General features: G+C 39.1%; 1 protein-coding gene across 1 annotated transcript in view; it reads right to left on the bottom strand.

Moving 5' to 3' along the window:
- Positions 1 to 19,258, bottom strand: part of LOC124176482 — a 127,410-nt gene that overhangs the window by 89,516 nt on the left and 18,636 nt on the right. The gene's annotated exons all lie outside the window — the stretch shown is intronic.

The raw sequence follows: 19,258 nt of genomic DNA, 5'->3' as shown, positions 1-19,258 counted from the left end.
TCTCCAAACAAGATCCAGCGAAGTTCTCTCACGTTCCTCACCATCAATCGTCCATTGACGCGACAATGAAACTGACGCGTACCACCATCATCATCACCATCATCGTCGTCATTTTATTGGCAAGGCGAACTTTACAAGCTTCAGCAATGCTCCTCGTTTAGAAGCCCGCTTGGCGCGGAGATTCCCGGGCACCATTAGTCTCCAGGTGGTGGCTATCCCAGCCACCCCTGTGATCATGCTTAAGATGATCCCCCAACGAACAAGGGTGGATCTAAATATACCTACACACGCGTACTCGCAAGCGCAACTCTAAGGCCAGGCCCGTTCTCAATGTGAATTCGGTAAGTGGCAACTCTATGTATGTACTTTGCGCGTCAGGTCATCGAACTGAGTTTCAACATTTCTTGCCTGCTCATTCGAACGTCATGATCAACATAAATCGATCTTCCCAATCTGGAAAACACTCGGTCATGTTGTCTGATTTGCGGTTCGCGTTTCTTCAGGTATACTCGTAACTTAAATGAACGCCGACAAAACTGGACGTTAAAAAATCGAGTACATCTGGAAAGCAACGTCATCAGTTTTGACGGTATGAGAGTAAATTGCAGAGTTGTTGAATTGAACGTTGAGACCCGAGCCTGAAGAAGATCTCGGGAAAGGCGCTTGAGAACGGCACCGTTTTTTCTGACAAGGCGAGGAGGAATCGCCGCTTTGTGGATAGTAACATCATCAATTATCGTCCATCTTTTATATATTGAACGAATCTATATACCTGCCTATGTATTTCTAATTTCGAGTAAGCGATAGACGGATGATATGGGTTCAGGTTCAGGTGTGTGGGGGCACCTACACGTAAAGTTTTACTTTGTAGGGGATCCTTCTCGAGAGTAAATAATTGACTTGTGTAGGTATATTGCGATTTACGGGGTGCCGGTGGTGCTCAGCGTGCAGGTTGGATGGGTAAAAAGATGAGGAGGTGAAATAAAACGATCATATTTCACCGACTAACGGCTCTTTTCCAACTCATCGTCAGCCTCGCTCGCCTTCTCCCTCCTATTCTCGCAGGATATTATCGTCTGACACGGGAACGCGAAACAATATCTTTTGCGAATTGATTCTCTTCCGCGTCCTTTGACTCCCCCGCACGATGATCAGTGCGTGCGCCGCAAAAGAGTCGCGTAAAAATCGCGTTGACTGTCGTTGGTGAAATTAAAATATCGACTTAGCTCACGTTCGAGGAAAAATAATCATTTCGAAATCTATTTTTCTGTCATCCGCACGAAGACATTCCCTGATTGCCTATTGAATCCCTTTACGGCCGAGAGGACTGTCAGCCCAACTCCCCACCATTGTGTTCTTTTTTTTCTCAACTCCAAAAATAAAAAATCCAAAGGGAATCGTAACGGACGTCAGACTGGATTTGAAAAAATATCGATAAAATGAGAGCTAAAAAAAAAAGAACGAAAACACTGGTTTAGAATAAACGAAGAAACCTTGATGGAAATTTTAACCAACGGGCTCAGAATCAATTCATAGACAGTGGTAAAGAAAGATCGAAGGCTCGCTGTGCATCACGCAACGTTCTAAACAAGGGGAAAAGGATTTGAGAGGTCCCTCCGAGAGTGTGCATCTTTCCCGATGAGCTGAATAAATATCAAACGAATTTAACGGCGAAAAACTAAGGTCGTAGAGACGGTGCTCAGTCCCGCATCAAGATGGTCAGAACTTTCGAGACCCACGCCAATTCCGACGGGGTCCATCTGATGGACAAAAGGGAATAGGGGCTGCTTTGCATGGTAAAGACATCCGAATCTCGCCCTCCGTATTCCCACTGTCTTAAAGGGGAAATCTCTAGGGAATTCCTCCCAGCTTGCAGTGACCAAAAGTCATCCAGGTGCCACAACTCGTTTCAAGTCTAGTCCATCCATTCTGTTACCGAAATCGAGAGTGAGATTCGATTCGGTATTTCCGACTTTTTTTATCTCCTACCGCGAAATTTCGACTACTGTAGCAGTTGCCGAGGATGATTAAGCCGTCCAATCGAAAAGAAACCGTCTGAAATCTTGAAATATACTTTGCAATCGTTAAAAATCTTTTCAACGACAATGTTAGATAATTTCTATCGAACGAGTAAAGTCATTTCAAGTATTCCTAAACACTGTAATATGTGTCTCCAAAACGGAGCCAAAAGAAAATAAATAATGAATTCCATGAAGGAACCGTTGAACTGAATTTATGGTTAAAGATGGCGATTGACGTGACCAAGCGATAAGAATACGTGGAATTAATAACAATGTTCATCTTCGTCCATAAAACGGTTTCTCCCCCGTCTCAAACAATAAGCAACGATGCATAAAAGCAATTAACGCGAAGTCTCCTTGGTAGTCCACTTTGGCTAGATTAATCTCCACCCCTTTCTGCACCCACCGCATCATCCCCTTCCCCCACCCCTTGCCCAGAAAATTAATAACTTTATCGGTGAGGTGTGAAACGTCCCGGTGCCGCCCTCCTCTTCGCTCTCTTCGCATCCAACGCCAGTCGCGGGGCCCTTGTCGTTGGAATATGAACACGAGGGGGCCACCGCCTCTAAATTACACCCCTGGGGGGCTTTTCCGACGAGTATACCGAGCTACAGCTTCCCTGAACCGGCCTCTGAGAGCTGGCTAACTTTAATTAAGACACAGGTGCCAGGCCGGATTCAAGTACGTTGAGGAAAAAAGAATTTTTAAATAAAAAATTGCCCCACAATGATCCAGGTGACGACTGACGACGTTCTCTACGCCTTGTCAACCTCCCCGGGTAGGTGAAAAAATTAAAAAACTTTTTCCCTGGATAACATATGGAGAAGTCTGCTATTCTTAAGCAAGTTAGCCAATGTTCAAACTGCATAATTATGCTGCGATTAGTTTTTGTTTATTTAGATCAATTTTTTTTTTTTCCTCACATCAAAAGTTTTACAGAATTGATGTAAAATTTTGTAGAAACCTCAGAGAGAGTAAACGACAGGAGTGTCATTCATGATTATCTTAAATTCTTGTCAATTGTATCAAAACATCCGAAGGATCGAAAGGGGATAACTTGTTCCAAATTTACACAAATTTTACTTTGATTTAAAAAAATTTCATGAACTTTCCACGATTCAGTGAAATTCAAGCAATAAAATTACTGTTCTTGCACCAAGAACGTGTGAAATACAACGCGTAGGGTGCTTGAAATTTTAAACAGTACGAAGGTAAGATAAATTTTCGTTACTTTTCTTTTTGTGCAAATCATTCAAAGGGAAATATAAAGTCGCTGAACGTATTCTAGAACACTGCGTATCGTTTCTTCTTCAAATTCCTCGATAAAAATCGAGTTATGACGAGCTCGCGCTGCGTCGAGTCCAAAGAATCGAAGGCACATAAGTGAGCGCATATAATGGCGGTGAGAAAAGCCGCAGGGTTATCCGCTTTGGGCAGGACGGTGATGCATGTATTCATGCGGTAAGCCCAGTTGGATTTTGAATGGACGTGGTGAATTCACGGGTGTGCAGAGGCACCGGTTTTCGGTCTTACCGGATCACCGAAGGCTGAGGCAAGGTGACAACGCAACTTTTGCGTCCGAGTGCGTCGCACTTATCGTTAAATAAACGCACCCTGCTACCTTGTGTAGTTTATTCCACGAGCAGAGAAGCGGAGGACATGCAAGACGAGCTATCGGTCATCGATCACTCGTCGAGCTCACGGGAAACCTCCTCTTCGATCGTGAATTTGACAACGAAGGTTGCACGAACGCACGGTTGAATTTCCAAGAGATAACAGAAAAACTTTTATTCTATTCTTTTTTATTCCCTAAGCAGAGACAAATTTCATTTGTTATAGTAGATAGAAAATGCTGGTGAAACAGGTTTCGTTACAATAACGATTTAAATGTTGTAGGAATTTGTGAAAGAAAATTTTTTACTAGTAACTATGTATTTAGTGTGATTACAGCTGTCGGTACTACTTTTTTTCAAATAAACAAAATACTTCAGCATCAATTTATTCTTGGATCGATGCATCAAATTATTACAATAGTTACAAGAAAATATAATACGAATAGTAAGGCACAGGGACTGGAAATTTTTTTTTTTTTTTGCGTCGAGTCCTTCGATGATAAAGTAATGATGATTGATGCAACTGGTCAACTTCAAAGTCGATTCTTACTGTTCAAGAGAGGAAAAAGGAATCAAATCATTTTGCTGAAACCAGCCCCTATTTTTACTTCGTGAGTTGCGAGGTCTTTTTTGATATTAAATAACCTCGAAAAGAATATAAATTTTTAATCTGATTCGTTAAAATACTCTTTTGAAATCAACTTTTCTCTTTATCGAAGTTAACTTGAATTTAGATGAATCAGAGCTCAAGTTTAGAAGCAAATTTCAAACCTCAGTGAATCAATATGACTGAACTTTGGAAAAATGAGAACAAATGCCGATTTAAACGGCGATCTATTTATCATTTTTAAATGAAAATCATCAGTTTATATAAACGATCAATGAATTCCAAAAGTTCTGTGTCCAAATACAGTTTTTCAGAAAATAATTCCAACGTGATAATGGATCTGAATTAAGTTTACTTTTCAAGATTGCCTGACGAAAATGATTTCACAATTTTCAGGATAATAATTACCCCGTATTTCTCACAGTTCATGAACCGTTTCCAAAAGATCTGAAGCAAGGACCTCGAGGATATTGGAGCATCTAAACATAAAAAACGTGTGATATGAAGTCGACACATCGGGAATACGGCGAAGCAACAAAACTAAAAGGGAAAATGTGATAGAAAGAAATTGAGTTAGGTCTCAATCGCGGGTTACGCACTTAGAGCACGCGAGCTTAACGCACCCTCTGCGAATATCCTTAGGCACACGCAGGTATAACAGGTGGCACGTCTATGAGAACCAGTGTAACCGTAGTATAAGATACCGAAGGCAGCAGATTACGAATTTTCTCACATAAATATATCGTTCATAACGGAGATGATATCTCGCACCCTGCATGGACTTACCGTTATCTTACCGGGATTCAAAAAGAACCCGTAATTCACTCAAAATTTGTCACAGGGTCAAAGACCCTGTGAAAGAGGTTCGTGGGTGAAGGATCGATAGTATTTCGCTTAATTTATTACGGAATAATCGGGGATTTAGGATTTATCAAAATAGGCTATCAAAAATTTCCTAAGAATTTGAGAAGAAAAAATTGTATAATAGAATTAGAGCCTAATCATAAATTTTTCATTCCATATCATTTTTAAATGGCGACGGAGCTACAACATTCATTTCTAATCATTTCACGATGGCTTATTTTGTTGAGGAGACTGTTTTCTGTAATTTCACTAAGAAACTTTTTTTATCGCGTTGATACCGGTGGATATTCAATTCGTTATGATCGCATTGGTACTCATTTTGATTGAAAAGATCAATATTAAATTGCCTGATGACAAAAAAAAATAAAAATCTACTCAAGTGAATTCGTGAAAAATAGTTTACCCGAAAGAATGAGCCACCGTGGAGTGAAATCGAACAAAAATTTCAGCTCCGTTGCCGTTTTGGAGTGATTCGAAATGAAAAATCGATATCCAAGCTCATGTTTAGAATTACAATAGATGTGTTTCTTTAATTTTGAAGAAAATCATCGTAGCTTACGAACGTATCTATCAATTTAATGAACTGATAATGCTTGAGCATCTCGTAATCAAATTGAGCGGCAAGGTATTAAATTTCGACTCACGAACCTCTTTGAAGTAAAGCTGAACTGGTTTTAAGTTTTTGAATTTTGTATGTCACCAGTTTCTGTTAAACGATGTAAGGTTAGATTGTAAGTTATAAGTGTCGTGATTCCTGCACTGAATTTGATTTTTCCATAGAAGCTATAAGAATCGAGTTAATCTAATTAAAAAAGGATCTATACTCGAGATATTTGAAATTTTTTTATCACAATCTCTACGGATATTTTTTCCTTTACTTTTGTTTATGTGTATTATTTTTTAAAATTATTTACCAAATATATTTTTACATAATACTTACATCAGGTCTACGTTTTTGATGGAAAAAGAAAAGAGTGTATTTCAGTATTTGGGACAAAAATAAAAAGAAACTACTGCGAACTTTTTCAAAATCATATAAATTGGTATAAAAATTCACAGAGTGAGCGAGGTTAATGAATCGAGAAAAACAACCGAGGCAATTTGCGATGCAAATATAATAATTTAACTCACACCCCTGATTCCGAAGGAGTCGGAAACACGTTGTGTGTTTCTCGTGAGAAATTAAAACCTCAAAAGGTACTGGAAGACTATGGAAATCGCGGGACCCCCTCTTATTTCCTGCTATCACAAACCAGATTTAAATTTATTTCAAAGCTTTAACGCTCAGCTCACGTATCCAGCTCTTGCAACTGCTGCTGCTGGAAAGTCTGACACGATTAATCGAAACCATGAAAAAAGGGAAAGAGTAAAAGGGGAATTGAAGGAGAAAAGGACGGGGGTGAAAATTGTAAAGCAGAAAGAAGTAGAAGATAGAAGGAAAACAAGCCACTAATTTACCAATTTAATTGCGACAAGGGTTGATTGCAAATATAAAACATCAACCTCGCGGTCACGTCTGATTCTTAAGAGACCGTTGCAAGGCTAATTCTGCAATGCCAGTGTAATTGTTCAAATAAATCAGAAAACCCTGCTACAGTTTTAATAAATTTAAAAAAAAATTACTTTCTTTGTCTGAATCAAGAATTTATTTTCCCTGAAGTTTGTTGACCAAATAAGTGTTATAAGTTTCACAATGAGATAGTCACGCGATGCGTATTTATCAAATTGTTAAATCTGTAAGGCCTGAAAATCAGCCGAATTATAAAAAAAATGCTTACTTTTAAATCACTCGAATTAAAATTGTCGTAAAATCTCGTAGAGTCGTTCGATTTTACTTTACATTGGCTCACTTTATTCAGAATACTATTTCTTACAAAGTGAATGAAAGAGATTTACTTTTTTTCTGCAGTCAAGTCCATATTTCCATTTGTTCACCATGGTCAGTATATTGGTTCAATGTTGTAAAAATCAGTATATAACAATGCGAACACGATGGAAAAAATTTTTTCAGCAAATTTGTAAAAAACAGTATTCTGATTAAAATTAGCCGTGGTAGAGAAGATTTAACCGGATCTACTAATTTTTTTTACCAATCTGAGGTGATTTCACACAATGCTATACCTAGGCTTTTGTTCTTAATTCCAATACTTCCTAATATTGTATTTTTAAAGATGCGTGGCTAGTGAATATAATGATTCGATAATAAACGATCAATGTACGACTTTCTAGTAATAAAATAAATAAAAAGCATTAATTTTTGGTGAACCAATTTTCTTAAAAATGACATCAACTGTCATCAGAATTTACCATTCAAATTTCGAAATAAATCAATCAAACAAGAGTGCTTGATTGATTCGTACAGCAGGAAAATTGATTTTTCCAGGATTCCAGAATTTTCCGAAAAATATTTCCATTAAAACTGAAATTTAAAAAATTGACAGTGCGTAAAATATGGTGTATCCGTCAAGATTTGTCCCATGATTTTGCTCGTGAGGATAAGATCGATATTTCTCATCAATTTTTTTCACCGAGGTAAATCGGCCGGCCGGGACAAACAGAGAATCAAATCATCCCCCGCAGCAGATTCTGTTGCGAACCCCGCGTCAACGCGTCGTCAAATTAAGAGCCTTTGTGCAAAGAGACAAGGCTGCCCGAGCATTGAACGAGATGAGGAATTTGGGATGAGAAGAGGGACGTCATCGAGTGTTGTCGTCATGCACACGAGCCGATACAGGTTGGCATCTCTGATCTCTCTGAGCGGCGAGAAGAAACGATCAAGCATTTTTCTGCTAAACAGACTAAATAAACGACGCCCGAACTAACAATGCGATGATTTACGCGCCTCCCAATATCGCACCGTTGCTTCGGCTCGTTTGACAACGCAAACAATGCCCAATCCTCCCCATGCCATCCGTACATATACGGTAAACTGCAAACGGGGCAGAATTTTGGCGAACGTAGAAATGCGGCCATTCAGCGATTTCTTCGGGGGTGTGTGCAATTAGCAATTATTTTACAGGCGACAAAAATCGGGTTATCGATGTACGGCAGACTTGTAAATGAAATTGGAAAACCGGGTTATTTACAACGGAATATACTTGAAACGCCTGCTTTTCTAATTTCTTTTTCATTTATTATCTTGTCCTTTTCTCCCTACCGCGCGGTATAAAGCGCGGAATTTCCTGTTTGCAACGAACGTTCGAGGAAAAATAAATCATCTATGACGATAAGAACTTCCGGTGTATATATATATATATATATATATAATTTCGGGTTGTTGGCAGAAAACTTTACGCCGTGTTTGAAGTCTATAATATCTTGAGACGAGATAAACTCGGAAATTGAAGGATATTTCAAGCCGAAATATTTTGTAAATTATCTTTACACTGGTACGCGTCTGAATATTTCTTCTTTACTCAAACAGGTTCTATTATACCTCTTGAAATTTTTGGTTTCAGCGTCGAAAAATTAAATTTGAAAACTAATACAAAAACCCGTGAATAGTTGACGAATGTCCAAAAGATTGCCGAAAATATAAAATAAAAATCCAATCAACTTTAGAATTAGTTTCATCAGTTTTTGGTCATACAATTTGCATGAATTAATTTTACCCTAAAACTAGAATTACCGAAATTAAGACTAAACTATTTCTACCAAATCCAGTCAAAATGACTGGTGTTTAAAAACTACGTATACATTTGTTATAACGTATTGTTATAACGATAGTACATTTTTATGTGATATTAAAACAAGCATTTAAATCTGGCTGGTGTCAGTGTGAAGTAAATCCTCAATAATCCCAAAAATCCGATGTTTCTATTTTAATATTTTCTATTTCATGGGCTTACTCGAAACCCGTGAATTCTGCTCAAATCAACAGTCGCAAACACCGACGATATTAAAACAATAGGAGTGAAATCCGTGGCTATCCCAGCATTAGGTGTGGAGTGCATGCAATGTGCACGCGGCGTAACCACAGTGCGCGATTGATATGATCCATGCTTATGGGATGAGATGGGTCTACGATGGGAAAGCTATGGCGTTTGTCCGTTGTCCGCATATGAGCAGCTGTTGGATCCTTCCGTCATTGGACTGTATATATATGTACGTACGCACATATGGAGATTAAACAATCAATGGGCATTTGTTCGAAACGATGGAGCGCGTCATTTGGATTCACTTTGCCCAACATATCCCATTCAAACCTGTCGTTTCTGCAGCTACGCATCTTCTCCTATCCCCCAAACCCATACATAACGGTACAGAGTGGAGTTTGCAATAGATGGAAAACAGGCACACGAAGGGAAAGAAAGTGCGGTAACTGTGATTTGAATTTGTGAAAAAAAAAATATTGCCTGACGAGGGTTTCGGGGCATTAATACGGAACTCACGAAATGACAATTGGTCACCGGTTAAGCGGCTCACACCGTGATACAGAGTGCAGGCTGGCTCTTCGAACCCCTGTGCCTGTACGGAGTGAGGCCTTTAATTACAAGGAATATAAATAACGCGAAACACCCTGCATTACAAGCGCGGGGTTGTTACCACCGCATTTTGCCAATAAAGGAGGATAATTGATGTCCACGCGTTATGCGTAGGCTACACGTGTACAGGAAAACAATTCATCTGTTTTCGACAGTTTGTGCACCAAAACGAGTTGCATTAATCACACACGCTTGTTTCACTATTAAGAAAAACTTGAATCAGCGTAATTTTGACTGTGTTATTATACTCTGATGAAAAATCCTACGAATTGAATGTGACGATGAAAGAATAATCGCAACTTGTCCAAGTCTGGCAGATTGATGACGAGATCGAAGAATTATTAAAGTATAGAGGAATAATTTACCGTGCTATTAGGCGTGCAAAGTGGAACGCTCTCAGTTCCAGTCATACACAGTGCAACGACCAGCTTTGAAGCTTTCGTTTGATTCCGGAGTGAGTATTATCGCGTAATGTATGAAGAGCGAGCGTATCCATCGTGTTCTTATATTCTCTTTGAGCAAGATACATGGAGAGTAAAAAGAAGAGAACACGGATACCTAGATGGAAAAAATTAACGCGTGGTATAATCGACCAGGACCAATTAAAACCTGGGTGTTTTGCGCAGTATTCAGCTCAGAAACCGCCCACTCAGATACCGCAGCAGCTGTCAGCAACGCTGCGGAGCACTTTGGATCCATTACACACAACGAGCAATTCTTGCAACGTTCCTAAGTGTGCATGCAAGTACGTTCAAGAATGATACGATTCCTTGCAACGGTACCCCAGACTTTGAAACGTACGTAACGCTAAAGCTCCCATCAACGGTAAAAATAAAACTCTTCCAAAGGACGGATATAACGACGCATGACTCGAGAGGTAAAATGCAATGGCCCTTTTTCCATTTCTCAAGGACTTGTGCAGCGTTCGGAGGTATCCGGACTCGGTACATTACGAATTGAACCTTGAATTTCGTTAATAAGAACTTTGAAGGACGAGAAGTTCTTGAATTGTCTAACAGGATCAGGGTTCCGTAGTTCAAGAACTGTCCGTCTCTTGAAACGTCTTGCAAACGAACTTCGTTCACAACTTTCTCAGAGGTAAACCAATTTTTATGGTACAACGAAATTCTAGGTGTCATTCAAAAATTGTCGCTACAAACGATACATCACAAGTACCTATTCCTACATTTAGAGATCAGCTGATTCATTTCCACAAGTGTCTTTCGAGGTAAGGCTTGTGGTTTATGATTCTAAAGAACTCAAGTCCTCTACATTTAAGAATGGTACTACCTGTCCATGTTGTGGTTTATTCTACCATCTAGATAGATGAATGTTAAAGTGATCTGTGTCGCGAAAGATGGAAACGGATCTAGGATTAATTCCGGTTTTCTTTGATTTTTAGTTCAATTTTCACGGTTCCAAGGTTTCGCGTATACGAAAACAATGTGATTTACAAGTAACGAATGTCGATGAATGCTCAAGGATTATTAAACATGTCAATACACATCGAATAATTGTCTGTATTTACTTTCCTCAACTTTTCTTATCAGCAAATATATCCATGAAGGAACCAACAGTTGTGTGAATCTAACCTAAGAGAATAAACCATCGCTGAGTCTCGACGATTTGAGAGTGCATTCCCTGAACGCTTACTCCAATAACATCGAAAATCTTCTTCTAGAATCTATTCATCCGCTCGATCAAGTAAAGCAAATTAGTGAGCTGTCTAACTTTAATGACGAAAACGGTTAAAGTGTGAATCCTGCCCGACTAGGCGACGTGTGCTTACGATAAAAGTGAGAAGCAACGACAGCTCCAGATGGGTCTTTTGCCAAGGTGTGCAAGGAAAACGAACAACGAGCCACAAACAAAGCTCTACCACACTCGCTTCTCCCCATCCTCTCTTCTAGTCGTACCGCTCAGCTTCACCCCGGTGGGATTTGACGTAGAGACACTTCTGAAAAGTGGCTGTCCCTGCCACCGTCACCTCTCCCCCGTATGATTTACAGGTACGGGGGAGGAACGGGGAGGAAATGGAAGACGGCGAAAACCACCAAGGAAGAAGAGGGCGGCCCACACGATCCCGGAAAAACCGCAAATGCTGCACACTCACTCCTTCCCCGTGTGAACCTCTCTGAAGCCAGACGATCCCATGAATTTGACGATTTTCAAGGAAAATCGACACTGACATTCTCAACGTTAGAAATTCCATATCAACATATAAAACTGCTGGAGGATGCTGCACACGATAATGGAAAGAACAAGCATGATGTACATATCTATGATGTGATATCTATGGTGAAGAGGTTGAATGATTCGAATTACCAATTCGTTAAAGGTTTGAATCATCTCAATGGTTTGATCATTTTGGCCCTGATTAGAATTGGAATCAACCGAAACTTCAATGAAGTTCAGAATTTTGACGCATAAAAATGTGCGTGCTTTGACCAACACGATAATGGAAAGAATAAACATGGTGTGATACTTATGGTGAAGAGGTTGAATGATTCGAATTACCAATTCGTCAAAAGTTTGAATATAGATATAGTCGAACATCAGAATAGTTACCGTTTTTGAAAGTTTCTTGTAAGGTAAATCGTCTCAATGATTCGATCATTTTTGCCCTGATTACAATTGGAATCAACTAAAACGTCAATCAAGTTCAGAATATTTACTCGTAACAATGTGCTTGTTTCGACCAACTTTCGGCAGTACTTAAAGTTCCTTTGTTCTTAGAGGAACGCATGTTTCCCAGGGCATCAGTGAATATCTTTCTTTCGCTTTTCCACTTTGTCTCACTCGCAGCAACGTGTTTTTCATCCGCTAATTTGTTCTGCCTAGAACACGCCGCAGCATCGGACCAAGTAAGGGGTAATGTAGGGTAGGTATATGTATATAAAAACGTTAAGGGTGCTTTCGCGTTTTTCTGTAGCGTCGGTCGGAGTGAAACATGCGTGTACACGACCCCCTGGGCACCGACCGTCTGATCGTTCGAATCACGTTTGCACAACGCCGAAGGAAAACTCGTAGGGTGAGAAGACAAACGCTCAACGTCATGGAGGACCACATGCTGTTCTAAGAATGTCGATACGCACACTTTTTAATAGCTAAATTATCAGTTCGGAGATCATACGCGAAACGATTGTGTGTAAAAGAAGTTGGTATGCTCGGTATTTCATGAAACCAGCGATTCAAATGCGCCATTCTTTTGTATAAAACGACCCCATCACATCCATTGTACGAAAATAAACGCGATTCAAACTTATGTACATCTCGACACACGGAGATTCATTCTTTCGATACGCACCATCCAAGTTTGTGAACCAGCTCGCAAAGTCTCTGCATATTAAATTGACGAGAAACGTTTCACTAGCGTACTATAGAACGGACATAAAGTTTCGTGGTTAACATCGGAGGTGCATAAACTGAGAGAAATTTTTAGTTCCGGTTACCGCTCAGTTCTCAACTATTTTCATTTTTTACCACGATCGAAAAATATAGTTCTAGGTAGAAAATGAAAATTAGTTTTCTAGCTGTTACCGGAAAGTCTAGTATCCGTCACTGTTTTTTCTCATTACGATCACTGTTACTACATTTTCTTGTAAATGTTGCGAAAATTTAATGCTTGTGCAACAACAAATTGACGTTAAAGTTTAGCTAAAAAAGTAGAGTAAACCTCGGAAACTGATTTTGCGTTGCAATTACCAAAAACGGATCGACGATAGCGCAAAATGCTTACGCGTACCTCGTTTTTCGTAATACCAACAATATTCGAACAGTTTTTTTTAAAGATGCTTGTTTTGCCGAATTTTTCTAATCACTATAACGAATGAAGTTTTTCTCAGTGTATTAAACAAGGACGTTGATATAAGAATATTTGATATAAGATAAAGCGGGACAAAGATCGTTGAGGGTGAGCTTTGAAAAGTGTAGCCAGGTAGCTGTTATGGGAAATTCAGATGGAGTTGAAAAAGGTCTTAACCGAGCTTTACTACGTATCGTATGCTGCAAGCTGCACGTACTCGAAACCCACACTTAGTCCAGCACCGCGCAAGTTTGTGGCACAAGGGTATACTCGTGGTAGTGTAAGTAATAGGTTGGTGGTTGGGGTGCGTATACATATCGCAGCGACTCTGTCAACGTTATTATACCGGCGATTCCCTGGGGAATGGTGACACACACGAGCGGTAACAAGCCCGAATAGATCACAGAAGTGGTTTCGTAAAATATGAATAAAGTCCGCTCGCTGCGAGAAGGGCGCTGCACTTTCCCTTCCTTGTCTACTGAAAGAAAAATACCGCACGTGCGATATTTCTCTGCAGAAACTCGTGCGAAAAGAGAATTAAAAATACATTGAAAGTAGAATTTAAGAGAGTTTGTTTAAAGAAGCGAAAAATGTATTTATACAAAAATTCGGTAACATATCTATTATTTTTCTTTTTCTTCGAAGAACAAGTCAAAAATTTCATCGCCACCTTCATCGTTACATCTAATTTTGACACGTTAACATATCTCTTCGTACGGAAAAAAAAAAAAAATTCATTTGGCCAGACTTTTTAAGCAATTTTCTCGACGAATAAACGACACGTATCTCAGGTAAACGATTTTCACATCCAAGCGAACTGTTTTCACTTATTTATTCGCTTTCTTCGTCTTCGGAATTTCGTTCGAACCAAGCACCGATCTTCGGGGATTTGCAAATAACGGGTTGAAATCGGATCTCACGTTCGCGGAGGATGCCGCAGAGAACTGTGCGTAGTTTTGAGAGAGGGTTGTGTAATTTTGAGGTGAAGGCATTTCGGAACAATCGCGTATACGAAAACAATGGATTTACAAGGAGAGAATGTTGATGAAAGTCTCTCCAGTCTATACGTATATAGTATATGTATAAATGTATACATTCAATGCTTTGTAGATTGAATGTAATTCCCGGTAACAGGTTGTGCAGGACGGGAGATAATAATTCGCGCGGGTAAACCGCCGCGGAAAGACACGAGCAGCAGCTACTGCAAGGGAAGCTTGAGACGAGACCGAAACTAATGGAAGTCGACTCGCTTATTGCGCATAATACGAGTCGTCGCTTTTACGTCGGATAAAAGCAGCGAGATATTATATACATTATACATGCCATAATAACGACGCAAGTTTAAGCGGTTGAAAAGTTGAGGAAAGAAAATGTTTTTACGATTCTATTTGTTCACCCGATTGTGATTCATCGGACACGAAAGTAATTACGATCAATATTGGGGATATAACGAGAAGTTGGACATTTATTTTATGAAAGAAGTTGGAAATTTATTTCGTGGTTTTCTTTCTTTTCCAAATATCTGCAATTTGAAAGAATTTTTTTCTACAACTAGGTAAAATTGAATAAAATTTTGTCAAATTCGATAATCTATCAAGGAAAATATTTTGTTGGGAGACCAAGTTAGCTGAAAATATTGTTTTACTGCGGTTTTTCTGATTATCAATAACACTTGGTCAAATTCGGATCCTATATTAGATTTTTCTTATTGAAAATTTTATTACAAAATAAAGAAGTAAAATAAGTTATGCCAAGTCTTAAATTTTATATCAGTAATAGTTTCTACCTCGAGTATGTAACACTGTGAAAAATAGTCATAAACTTGAATAAAGTAACCGCTTATCAATCCTAGAAAATAAAGTTCCGAAAATCTTGAAAACATCAGCAGACGTGTGATTGATACGTGAATGGAATTGAAATCGACGGATAAACGAAAGCTCTGTCCTGATTATTCCGATTGTTAAAACGTTGGTGATTGGACGCGACGCGTTTAGGATAATTTCCAACTATCGTGTAGTTGCGTCGTGAATTGTAGGCGTTAAATTTTGCAAACAAATTCGCGGTTCACCTCAAAATACACGTTATACGTATAATATTTGAATTGGTACGTACACGAAATCGCAGCTGCAATCGACAACTATCCAATAAAATACTGGCATCGCGAACAAAGCCGCGCAGCGTAGTCACTGCAGCAAAGTGCCAATGAACGACTGAAACGAGCCGCAGCGGAGACTCGTTCGTTGTCGAGGCGAGATGAATTTGGGGTGTGAATTGAAAAACGATAGTTGTCTGCCGATTGGCACCGCGCGAAAAGCAGCTGCGCCCTATTGGGGTTCTTTCGTTCTTCCGGGACCGAAACCTGAGTCAGGTGGACGAAACTCGTTTATGGTTCGGCAATCGAGGTAATTGCATTCCCGTAGAAAATTACCGTCATCCACCCGAAAAGAAGCTGTCCGAAAGGAAAAAATTATGTAGAATCGGCAGTTTTTTTATATGTAGTGAATAGAAAAACGTGGCCGCGGAAATTGAAAGTTGAAATTCTCCGACTTCTCAAAATCGTTCCCGTATTATTTTACACTGGTAATTGAGTATCAGTCACAAAATGCATTGGAAAAGTAACTAATAGATACAACGATTCAATAAAAACATCGAGTTACAAATGGCCAAACCATTACCTAGATTCTTACGTAATTTTGTGCAATATTTTTTCAACTACAATTGAGATTCCTTGACATTTCTGAGTATTACAGAACTACAGATTAATACCCGGGCTGTAGAAGAAAGCACACTCAGAGAAATTTTTAGTTCCGGTTACCGCTCAGTCCTCAACTATTTTCATTTTTTACCACAATCAAAAAATATAGTTCTAGGTAGAAAATGAAGATTAGTTTTCTAGCTGATACCAGAAAGTCTAGTATCTGTTACTATTCTTTCTCATTAAGATCACTGTTACTATATTTTCTCGTAACTGTTGCGAAAATTTAACGCTTGTGCAACAATAAATTGACGTCAAAGCCTTATTTAACTAAAAAGTAGAGTAAACCTCAGAAACTGATTTTGCATTGCAATTACCAAAAAAGGATCGACAATGGCGCAAAACAGTTTTTTTAACGATACCTGTTTTACTGAATTTTTCTAGTTACTATAACAAATGAAATTTTTCTCAGTGTACCCAAGAAATAGCGATTTTCGAGCGAAACGATGTTAAAACGTGCGATAGTCCGTTGAATTAATTCACTATTCCCGAGGTATTTAAAGACAATTAACCTTAATATACATGATGTAATACTTTTGGATTGGCAAAAATTCTCTTCAACGTTGCATGCGACGAACTCTATTGTCGCAGTGCCGAGGCCTAACTTTGCGTAATACGAGCAGAGGGCTGACCAGCCAATTAGGTTTTGTAGGGTCCTCGACAGGGTTCGTTCCAACGGTTCAACTTGACTCAACAAGCAACGATCCAATCCGCAATTGGATGCAGGAGTCTGCAAATGCCTTTTATATACATACTCATATACTCATGCAATGTGCAACTCCTTCTCTAACCGAAGTGGCCCCCCACTCATTGTCAGAGCTTCCGATAAATCCATTCGGTTCAGAAGTCGAACCCAAAGCAAGTACTCGAGTAATTTTCGAATCATTTTCACCCCCGAGAAGCGCAGAGTATTGATTAATTATAAAGAAACTGGAATTTTTTCACCAAACTCTTGAAACCTTTGCCAGAATAATATTCCACGAGGTACGAAAACAATTATAATCGCACATTGATTCACACTCGTTGAGAACCGTGCCAATCTACGCTCGATAAAAAAAAAAAAAAAAAGTCTGGCGTTTCGTAAATCCCGCGCAAATTCAACGCTCAACCGATAAGCGAGCTTTTCCGCTTTGCATTACCGACAGAGCTCGAGCTTTCGCAGATAAGGAAGTTTCCGAGCTTGAGAAGTCGATAAGGCTGAAGATTAACTCGTCAACGACCGGCTGGCGATGAATAGAGGAATGAGGAAAACGCGGAGGGTAAGAAAGAGGCAAATGGAAAATAAATTCTCGTGCGTGACGTCACGCGTTTAGCGGCTCCTGAAACGGGAGCTTGTTTGCCAGCGGTGATAAGCAGGGTGTAAATAATTTTCTCAAAATTCAATCGGACCCAGGACAAGTAGCGGCGTTTAAAAAAAAGTTACGTCGGCACCTCTGCGTCTGTACAAACTTATAGGCAGGCAGGTAGAACGCAGCGGCAGCTGCAGACGAAGCGGTCTGATCAATATTTTCCCGAATCAATTCAGCTTCGTGTTTGTACGTAACACGCCTTGCCGTGAGGTTATTGTTGAATTGCCTACCTTGCACAGCCACCCGCTTTAACCCCCTCGGCATAATTCCTTGCCATTCAATAATCTCACACTCGTGGAAGAGGCACGCGCATAGACGAGCGAAGCAACTGCCACTCTCGGGTTGTCTCGACTGTTTCTCACCCCGTTTAATTCCACCGGCGTTGGATAATTTCCAGGGACTGTCTCGTTGATTGGATTGCGATTCTGAGAATGTTTAATACCGTCAGATGGGAAGGAAGGATCGGTATCGAGGAGAATCGAACAAATCGGAAATGTGCAATTTATAATTTATAGTTTGGTCGGATCGTTTTTTAACTGAACACGTTTGAAACATTATGAAAGGACAGTAAATCTTTATACGTATCGGCTACATGTACGGTATTATAAACTCCAAATTATCACATGCGATCTCATGTAATGCACTGAGAAAAATTTCGGTACTAGAAAAATTCAGTAAAACAGGTATCGTTAAAAAAAACCGTTTGAATATCGTTGTAATTACGAAAAACGTGGTACGCGTAACCATTTTGCGCTATCGTCGACCCTTTTTTGGTTATTGCAACGCAAAATCAGTTTCCGAGGTTTACTCTACTTTTTTAGTTAAATGAGGCTTTAACGTCAATTTATTCTTGCACAAGCATTAAATTTTCGCAACAGTTGCAAGAAAATCTAGTAACAGTGATCGTAATGAGAAAGAATAGTAACGGATACCAGACTTCCTGGTAACAGCTAGAAAACTAATTTTAATTTTTTACCTAGAACTATATTTTTCGATCGTGGTAAAAAATGAAAATAGTTAAGAACTGAGCGGTAACTGGAACTAAAAATTTCTCTCAGTCTGGTATTTGTCTCTCAGAAATTACACATGAGTTATTTTACAGACCGTTGATAAAAAAATGTGAAATTCATTGATACAGACTTTCAAATCTTTTTCGAAATCAACGCAATTATTTCAGACCAAAATAAGCTGAAGAGAAGCTAGTAGACTAGGTATAATGTAAATTATTTACTCTCGAAGGAGAATTGAAAGGAATTAATCCGGCTTCTTATTCATTTGAATGGAACTGAGAAGAACTAGACCGGCATGAAAAGGAATGCTTTGCTCTCTAAAAACAAATGAAATGAATAAAGCCACGTTTAATACGGACTGCCTTTTGGTTAAGACAAATTGTTAATACTTGATATTAATTCAAAATAAATTCTTCACTCTCTGGTGAGAATTGCGAATTTGGAAAGCAATTCGTCGTTCTTAAAAAATAACAGTTTTCCAAATAATTCATCCCACTTCGAAATCAACGCCCATCCTCGGAAAAAAAATGTAAAATAGTTAATTCCATGGTATTAACAGAGATTTTCCTCTTGAGATTCTATGATGAAATATTATTGCTGCTCAGAGAAAGAATTACTTCATCTCGTTGAAATATAAGGTAAGAAATCGATGCTACTGGAATGAATTTCTCTTTGAAACTAATTGGATAATATTGCTCTCGCTTTCATAGAATGATTTTCTGTCTCTTTGAAAAGAATTGAAGTGAATCG

The sequence above is a fragment of the Neodiprion fabricii genome, chromosome 2 (assembly GCF_021155785.1).
Source record: "Neodiprion fabricii isolate iyNeoFabr1 chromosome 2, iyNeoFabr1.1, whole genome shotgun sequence".
In the NCBI taxonomy this organism is placed as follows: domain Eukaryota; kingdom Metazoa; phylum Arthropoda; class Insecta; order Hymenoptera; family Diprionidae; genus Neodiprion; species Neodiprion fabricii.
The sequence above is the reverse complement of the archived record's forward strand: the minus strand, read 5'-3'. Positions and strand labels throughout refer to the sequence as shown.